This window comes from Chrysemys picta, chromosome 1, assembly GCF_011386835.1.
Source record: "Chrysemys picta bellii isolate R12L10 chromosome 1, ASM1138683v2, whole genome shotgun sequence".
Lineage (NCBI taxonomy): Eukaryota > Metazoa > Chordata > Testudines > Emydidae > Chrysemys > Chrysemys picta.
In genome coordinates this window covers 278,999,359-279,009,389 of record NC_088791.1, presented here as the reverse complement: position 1 = coordinate 279,009,389, position 10,031 = coordinate 278,999,359, and the positions used below count along the sequence as shown (strand labels likewise).

The window sequence follows — 10,031 nt, the reverse complement described above, 5'->3', positions numbered from 1 at the left end:
TGGACACCTAACCCCCAGTGCAATATGCGAACTGCAGGAAGATAGTGTTCTTCCTTGTAGCTTGCCTGTGGGTCCTGATCTGGTATGTAGGTGCAGAGGAAGGTGCCTCCTTGCAGCCCAGTTGTAGGTGAGGGGGGTGAGACTTAGAACACACCCCTCTCTTCAGCATCTCCTATTGGCTACCTTAGTCTGGGAGCTGCCTAGCATGCTGGGTTTGTGAATCTCATTCTTAGCGTTCTCCACACTCATTACATAGGGAGCCTAGGGACCTAACTCAGGCTTTGTGATTCCCTGTGAAGTTGGGGATAACCTGTGAGTTAGGCATGGTGATGCTCAATGTTACCATGCCCAAGTTGCTCTGTGAATCTAGCCCTGCATCTTTTCATTAACTAGTTGGGTTTCTTCTAGATAAATGTGCTACTGCTGCTGGGAGTGTAGCAGGTAATTTGGGAAGAAGGAGTGAGGCAGACAGAATGTGCAGTATCAAAAGGAACGGATACTGAAATATGGTGTTCTGTTGAGGAGGTTACAGAGAAGTCTGAGTTCCCTAGCCTTCTGTGCTCTTTTCTTTAGAGCAAGCACACAGAAAATAGAAGTGTGGACCTTGAGGCCCAAGCTTCAGCTCTGGCTCTCAAGCCTACTCAACACCTTAGGCTTCGGAGCCCAAACTGCAGCACAAAGATCCACATAGCTATTTTTAGTATGCTAGCTGGAGCCTTGCTAATGCAAATCTGCCCATTTTGGGATGGCTCACTCCCAGCTGCAGTGTAGACATACCATCTGAGTAGTCAGCCCTCCAAATCTAGATGGTTCCTTAAACTCTAAAGTCTGAATACTTTATAATCTCTGTATGCAAATGATTTTCTGTGGGTAATTCTGATTAGTTGTTAAGCACTTCCTCAAGTTCTCTTTCTAGTAATAATGCTGTTTCCACTATGCTTGCTAAGCCATCAAATTACACTGAAAATGCTCGGTAACTTGTTTATGCTGTTATGTCACAAAAATATTTTTAATCTGTTTTCAAAGGTTATATTTTCATTAAATTAAAACAAAAATATCTTAGTGTCACCTCCTATTATGCAGAGATACACAAGCTTCCAAAGTTTGACAGTAGCTCTGTTACCTTATAACAGCATGTAATTATAATAAGAAAAAACAATGAATATTTGCTTTCAAAATGCAATAAGTATATAAATCCAGTATTTCACATATCCTCATCTGTGGAATGTATGCTGCCCTGTCAGTAACTGGGGATTATCTAATAATTTTTCCATCTATCTTTTCCAATCTGACTATAAAAACCTTATCTGAATATAAAAATGCTTTGTATGACTCTATAAAAACATCCAGGCAACAATGGGGGAAGGAGGAAGAAAGGAAATCAAAGAAACACAAAAACAGAGCTAGTGAAATAGTAAAACAAAAAGTAAATTGTGTAGAACTGTACATTTTCACAGCAAATATAATTTTTCAGTAATCTCTTAAAATTCTCAACTAACAAACAAACAACAGCTGGAGCCAAAAGCCCAAGGATAATGTAAGTTCTACATTTACAGTGCTTACAACATCTGGACTGAGTGGATCTGTGGTGGAGTTTATAAGCTCCACAAATATGCCAAAGGAGTGTTGTAGGTCTGCAGGCCTCCAGCCCTTGTGGTTCTTCCTGCAAAAGTAAATACATGCAATTAAACTGTTCTACATTATCTCATGTCCAAATGTGTATGAATATAAACCTAAGGAGTAAATGCTGCTTCAGTGTGAGTGCTATGAGCCTACCAAAAGCAGAATTTAGCCCAAATTTCTATTATTTCTGATTATGAGGTTGATGGTTGTTCATTTCAGTTGAAGGTATTTGAACTTCACCCTCAGCACAAGCCTGCAGAATTCAACCTGTGCTTAGAGTTTTAACATTCAGCTGACTCTAACATTAAGTTGAAATGCATCTTATGGCAGTAAGAAGACAGAGTGAAGGAGGGGCGAAGAAAATGCTTTTCTTTTGCAGAAAGCTTCGATTCCACAGCAGTAAATTAGGAAACATTTCTCTGACTCTCTGCTCACTCAGCTATAAAACCCAGGGTGCCAATCAATAGCACTTGGACAATCAACATGTTGAAACAATTAAGTCCTGCCACGTAGCATGATCCAAAATTAGAAAATGAAGAAAAAATGCAAAGCATGATGCTATGGGTAAGGACGAGCAATCATCTCAGTGGGAAATAAAGCAAAATATTGGATACTTGTGTACCCCATACATTCATTCCTCTTTATTCTCCTATATTCATAAAATATACTGTACAGAGTATGTGTGATCCAGAAGTATCCAATATTTTGCTTTGTTTTTATTATCATTGTTCATTTCTTATTTGAAGTATGAGATTTTGCATTTTTCTTGATTTTCTACTTTTGGGTCATGCTATGTGGCAGGACTTCAATTCATTTAATTAATTAATTAATTTAATTTAAGTTTAAACATGTTGATTCTGTGAGTGCTATTGATTGGCACCTTAGGCACTTCTGTAGCTAAGTAAACAGACAGTCTGAAATCTTTTCTAATCTACTCCTGTGGACTCTAAGCTTTCTAAAAACTAGGTTTTGGTACAGAGCAATGAAACTACTGGTACCCGAGACTACTTATCTCCAACAGAAATCAACAGAGACCACTAGAAACCAACATACAGGGACCTGATACAATGTTTTAATGGAGCCTATTGGAATTTTCCCTAGAGTACAGTAGTTTGTTCTGTTTGGTGCTCATTTGATAAATATTTTTTTAGTATTATTAGTCATTATTCCATTGTGAGAAATGTTCTAGTAACAGTATCTTGGTAATTTGGCATAGTATGTTTTAATTCTAGACCGCTCACCCTGCACTTGTTACAGTGCTGTCATAAGTGCTAATATTACATTTCCCAATATAGAGGAGTGGGAATCTGAAGTTTCTGTGCTGTTGTAATGGGGTATGTGTATGTGTGTGTGTCTTCACTGAAGAGAGTGATAGATGCTGGAGCTCCTTCTAAAGCATTTTGTTACTAGGTATTAAAGCAGAGTTAATGTCACTTAGATATATTGGTCTTATTCTACAGGCTGTTAGAAGTAGTAAACACTGCATAATAGTGTGTGTGTGTGTGTGAGAGAGAGAGAGGGAGAGAGAGAGAACTGAAAAAGTCAACATTTTATACATCGGAGGCTTTTGCATCTAGTCATCATGGTGATTTACTTTGCTAGATGCAATGCTTCACTTATCACAGGGTTGCTATTGAAAAGTACAAATGTATAAATATATTTGAAGTATTCCCAACACCAAAACATCGTCATATGGAAGGCTAATCTCATGCAGTCTAATTTACTTTATGGAGGTATATATTCTATCTCTGCACAAAAGCAGCGAGTGAGACTGAGTGAATGATTACTTGAGCATAAGCAAAGATCTTTAATGAGCAAAGATGTCTGTCTATTGGCTGGGATTTGGAAAGGGATCCACAATACTCAAACTAATCCCAGCCTCAGAAACAAATAATAGTTTCTCAACTGCCAACCAGAGGCTTAAGGAAGGTGCAAACTGATATCTGAGGTATGGGGACAGAAGAATTTGGCTGGACTTCTCTACTTTTTCAGATGCTGAAATGTTCACACTTACCCAAACCTTTCCAACCAGGATGGAATATGTTGCTTAGTGGAGAAGTCCAGATAAACTTGTCACAGACAATGGCTCACAGTTTGTCAGCAAATAATTATATACATTTATGCCTATCATCACATTACATTCATTGTGTTATCCTCAAAGTAATGGTGAGTATGAGGGGGTTGTCTAAAGTATGAAATTAATTCTTCTGATACATTACTTGATCAGAGCAGGTTCAACAAATGCCACCATGTGTGGCCCAGCACAACTGATGATGGAGAATCAGCTAAGGACATAGATTCCCAGTGTGGCGGGCAATCTATAGTCCTGATCTGGCACACATGTGCTTAACTTCTCATATGTGAGTGGATCCACTGAAGTCTCAAGGACCCTTCCACTTCTATGATTTTAGTGTAAAAGATTACACATCACAAAGTAGATTTAGCAGACCAGAAAATCCAGCTCCTAATGTTTTGCCACCATGTTATGTTCATTTGCAACTGTTGGTACAACCTGCATGTAGCAACTCTACACTTATAAATGATCCTTAGATTGAGACTGGAGAGACTTCACTGATGGGATGTTCCTCTCCTCTTTACTAGATTATAGAGCCAGAAATGTACTGGGGAGGGGGAGCTCTGGCTCACTCTGCCCCTGTCCTGGGCTGCTACTGCCTCCCCAGCTGGGCTTTCTGTCAGGCAGCCACCCAGAGTGGCCACCCTCAGCCAGCATGAGACATGGCTCCGTCCCACCTTCTCTGCTCGCTGCCCGGTGCCAGGGACAGGGGCAAGTGAGCCGGCAATGCGCCGGTAGAGGAGCAGCAGGAAAAGGACAGAACTTCCACAAAGGTAACTCTGGTGGGGAGAGTGCAGTGGCCCTGAGCCGGACATAGAGTAGGGGGATTGCTGGGGAAGGCACTGGGAGAAGGTTCCCTCTGCTCAGCCTGAGTTAGGGGCATTGCTCACACCCTCCCCTACTGAGGAGCCTGTGGGATTGGCTGCCCTGGCCCATGGATGTAGGGCTGGAAGGCTCCTCCCAGAGGCAACACATGCCCCTCCCCACCTTTACATTGTGTTTTCCCAGTTTCAGCAGGTAGGAGTCGTCTCTTCCCCAGCCCTTAGTTTAAAAACACCTCTATGACCTTAAGTTTACATGCCAGCAATCTGGTTCCATTTTGACTGAGGTGGAGCCCATCCTTCCTGTATAGGTTCCTCCTTTCCCAGAAGGCTTCCAGTCCCTAATAAATCTAAAACCCTCCTCCCTGCACAATTGTCTCATCCACAAATTGAGACCCTGCAGTTCTGTCTGTCTAATTGGCCCTGTGCATGGAACTGGAAGCATCTCAGAGAACGCTACCATGCATATCCTGGACTTTAATCTCTTACCTAGCAGCCTAACTTTGGCCTCCAGGACCTCTCACCTATCTTTCCCAGTGTCATTGGTACCCACATGTACCACGACCACTGGATCCTCACCAGAACTACACCTAAGTCTGTCTAGACGTCTCAAGTGTTCCACAACTGTTGCACCTTTCAGGCAATTTACCACGCAGTTCTCTCAGTCATCACAAACCCAACTATCTATATTTCTAATGATCAAATCCCCCAATACTATTACATGTATAACTGGGATTGCCTCCCGGGGATGAGTATCCTTGGTATGAGAGGATACCATGACATCATCTGCAAAGATCATTTCCCTTCTGCTCCAGTTTGATGTTCTCTTTCCCTAAGACTTTCATCCTCCTCAAAAGAACAGAGGGTGTCAGACTGGGGGTGGGACTGCTCTACTGTGTCCCAGAAAGTCTCATCTATGTACCTCTCTGTCTCCCTTAGCTCTTACAGTTCAGCCACTCTGGCATCAAGAGGCCATACTCAGTCTCGGATGGCCATAAACAACTTTCACCAAGTGCACATATACACCACCTGTCCACAGGGTAAGTAGTCAAACATGCTGCCCCCATTCTGATGCTGGACTTCTGCCTGCATTATTTTTACTACTGCAGCACTGTTTTGTTTGTTTGTGGTGGTTTTTTAAGAGGAAAGAATAGAAGTTGGTAAACTAAAGGTAGGAACTGAAGAAAAAAAGTCAAATGAAAAAGAATCCCATTCAATTATATCACGTAAGGGCAGACAACTAAATATTGACCAATTTTATAAACCCTTGTATACAAAGTCTAATACTAAGATGGGTGAACCTGAATGATTAGTATTAAATGAGGCTATTGATATTATAAGCATCACAGAAACTTTGTGTGCAATTATGCTAATTAATGGAACACGGTACCAAATGTATAGGAATGACAGAGTAGGTCATGCTGGTGGCAGAGTGGTACTATATGTGAAAAAGCATAGAGTCAAATATACTAAAAATCTCAATGAATCAAACTGTACCATTGAATGTCTAGGGAGGGAAATTCTGTGCTTGGATAATAACAGTAAGTAGTAGGCATCCTTCAATCTCAAGAGACCATTGGTATGCACCCCTGAGAGGTAAAGAATTTACTCACTTCATTTTATGGCAGCCGCAGATGAGGCTGAAGAGACCCACTCCAGAGAGACAATCTCTGCCGCATATGTCACATTTACAGGTGATGTTTTGACCCTTTGCACTCTGCCTTTTGCGAGCTCTTTTCTCCTCTGATAACTTATTGCCATGGGATGTTGTGAAGGCCAAAAGTAAAACTGGTTACAAAAAAAGAATTAGGTAAATTCTTCGAGGACAGGTCCAGCAATGGCTATTAGCCAAGATGATTAGCCTCTGGATGTCCCTAAGCCTCTGACTGCTAGATATAGGGACTGGACAACAGGGGATGGATCATGCGATAATCGTCCTGTTCTTTTTATTCCTTCTGAAGCATCTGTCACTGGCCACTGTTGAAAGAACAGGAGTACTTGTGGCACCTTAGAGACTAACAAATTTATTAAGGCATAAGCTTTCGTGGGCTACAGTGGCCACTGTTGGAAGACAGGATACTAGGCTAAATGGATCATTGGTCTGACCAAGCATGGCCATTCTTATATTTTTATGTTATGTTCTTAATGTTCACCATTTAAAGAGAACTAACAAAGATCTTGAAATGATGCTTAGACTCCTTTACATTCCAACAAAAAGACTCAGAACTGTATCTGTAATAGTGCCATCTGCTGATTTAATTAATATCACATGAATGCTATAGAAGCTACCATTTATTAGTTTCTGATTAATGCATTTATTCCAAAGAAATATACATAGTCATCTATGAGATGCTTTAAATAAATCTGTTGATCTGTTAAGATGCACTGTGATGACAGGAATATGGATGGTAAGCCAAATTTGAATATTCATATAAGCCCGAGGACTGGAAGACATAGAGTTATGGAACTCTTTGTTCCCTCTGTAAGCGAGGAGAAGAAAAGGCAATTTTTGCCAGCTTCGCTTAGATTAATTATAATGTGACTTGTCCATAATTCCACACTTTTGTTGCTTTGGCTGGAATTTGTTTTGATTACATAAGTGATGATAGATATTATTAGAGAGACAAGGTGGGTGAGGTAATATCTTTTATTGGACCAACTTGTTGGCAAGAGAGACAAGCTTCTGAGCTTACACAGAGTTCATCTTCAGATCTGCGAAGTATACTCAGACTGTCTCAACTACACAAAAAGTGGAACAGATTGTGTAGGCTACCTATGTACCAGATGCATAGGTAGATAATGAGTATTTCAAGGGACAATTCAAGGTGAAATGTCCAGTTAACACCTCTGCAGTCATGGGAGGGAAAGGAGATGGGGAGAAACTGTGTGCGTGTGTGCATGCGCAGAGGGGTGGGACAGTTAGTGGGTGATAGATTGTTGAATAAGCCACATATCCAGTGGGGGTGGCGGGAAGTGGCTGCGGACGCGGCAGGTAAACAAACTGGTCCGGCCCACCAGGGTGCTTACCCTGGCGAGACGCGTGCCAGAGGTTTCCGACCCCTGTACTAGTGTAATCTTTGGGTGGGCTAGCGTTTACTTTATTGCCCTTTTCCAGTGCCTAAAAAAACCCAACTTCCATAGAAAAGTAGCTGGAGACCCAGAATTCAGTCTCTAAGGGTTTTCAACAAGGATTGCACAGGGTCAACCTCCTCACAGTCAAGTCCCAAAAAGAACAAAAGGAATTAACTTGATTCTTAAGTACAAACTTTATAAAATCTTATGATAAAGAAACATAATAAATAATAACATAACATGGCTACTTTATAAGCCACATACATTATCTTCACAGTTATACATAAACATAAATGAAAAAAAATCTAAACAGGTCAGTACCCACAGAAAGAAACACAGTGAGAAAAAACTCAGTTCCCAAAAGCTTTGATTGAGTCTGAGTTAATGTCTTTGATCAGCAAATATACACAGTCTGCTGATTCAAAAGCAACATCTTCCCTTCCCTGCTTGTAGGAATCTTCAGTTAGAATCTATGCAGACTCTTCCTCCTCCTCTGCTGAAATCACTCACTTAGCTAGTCAGCTAACCAATTAACCAACCACTCAGTTAAGCATATAGATTAAAAAAAAAACTGTTACAATAAAAATACAAAAGAAGGAGAAAAGCAAAATAAATGACTCTTTCTCCATCATCACATTTAAATAAGAGAAAAGTTAGTGAATCATACTAGTTGAGAAAAATTAATTAAAATAGTTTTGCTAAAATCAAACAACAAAGTATAGAATTAAAATAAATTACTTTTCCCTCCCAATTTTCCCTTTCTATAATTAACACTGCCAGGGCTTCCCTGTTGGAGGGTTAACAATATCACTAACCTGCTGCAACATGTTAGGGAAAACAGCCTGCTTTCTGCTCTTGGGGCTCAGCTTCTCCCAAATCACACAGTGCACATGGCATTTTGCAAAGCAGTTGCCATGACTACTTGCCCTAATGGAGTCTAAGTCCAGCAACAGAAAACTTATTGAGCATACCCAAAACTACAAGACCCAATTGCAGAAACTTCTGAGTGTGGAGAGTTAATTGTGTATCTGCCTAGCAACAATGACCCAGACACAACTAATTCCTATCCATTCCCCCAATAGATCTCTTAAAGAGATATCTCGCTAATAGGCATGTTTGTTACAAGGAAATTTCCATATTCATGCTTTGTAACATATTATTGATTCCTAAACATGAAAATATTAGAATCTTTTTTCAGTTTCTTGATTTCTTTTGCTGTCCTTTATTATACAGAACATATATATTGTCGAGTAAGGGAATTATTTGCAACCAATTTAGTTTATCTATGCTTTTTCTTTTGTCTGGTAAATATAATCTATGTCACTTCTTTCCTCCCTCCCCCATTCTATAAGATCAACCCATTTTTCTGTTAGTTGTACTGTATTTTATTGATTGGAGGGTTATTTCCCCAAACACACTAGAAAGACAGCTTTTATAGTGTTTCTGTCCTTCAGGCTGTGGCATGTAACTTCCTGCAGGCTGTATGTGTTTGTTGTGATTTCTCAGTGAGTACTGATTTCATTGTTATATGAACATATAGATAGAAATGTACTAATTTGAACTACTAATCCAGGTATTTGAAGAAAGCACCTGCTTTTCAAGTAACAAATATTTTACCTTAACAAAGTTTGTAAAAATAATAATAAAAAAACACTGGAATTTACTTATGGCAGTTCATATTACCAGCAAGACCAGATGAAAGGATCTGGTGAAAATAAAGACTGAACTGAATCTTTATCTAAAACTAGACCTAATGTTTCTTGAAAATGTAACAATAAGTTTGGATTACCTTAATTTTTCATGCTTCTAAGAACAAAAAATGTTTTGGGATTGTTTATAGAAGCATGGGAGTGGAAAGGACGTTGAGCGGTGATCTTGTCCAGTCCCCTGTACTCATGGCAGGACTAAGTATTATCTAGGCAATTTATTCCACTGCTTTAACCACCCTGACAGTTAAGAAGTTTTTCCTAATGTCCAGTCTAAACTGCCCTTAACCACTGCAATTTAAGCCCATTGCTTCTTATCCTATCCTCAGAGGTTAATGATAACAAGTTCACCCCCTTCTTGTAACAACCTTTTATGTACTTGAAAACTGTTATTATGTCCCCCTCAGTCTTCCCTTCTCCAGACTAAACAAACCCAGGTTTTTTCAATCTTCCCTCATGTTTCCTAGACCTATAATCATTTTTGTTGCTCTTCTCTGGACTTTCTCCAATTTGTCCACATCTTTCCTGAAATGTGGCACCCAGAACTGGATACTCTAGTTGAGGCCTAATCAGTGCAGAACAGAGTGAAGGAATTACTTTTAGTGTCTTGCTTACAACACTGCTGCTAATACATCCCAGAATAATGTTTGCTTTTTTTTTCCCCGCAACAGTCTAAGGCTTGGTCTACACTACCCCCCCTAATTCGAACTAAGGTACGCAACTTCAGCTACGTGA

The 10,031-nt window shown here is 40.1% G+C and overlaps 1 long non-coding RNA gene across 1 annotated transcript; it reads right to left on the bottom strand.

Moving 5' to 3' along the window:
* Window positions 1–392: 392 nt before the first annotated feature.
* LOC122174812 (uncharacterized) lies at window positions 393–8,539 on the bottom strand. The gene is made up of 3 exons (XR_006177136.2): window positions 8,406–8,539; window positions 6,132–6,306; window positions 393–1,663 (listed from the first exon to the last, which is right to left on the bottom strand). It is a non-coding gene; the product is annotated as an uncharacterized LOC122174812 (long non-coding RNA).
* Window positions 8,540–10,031: the final 1,492 nt, after the last annotated feature.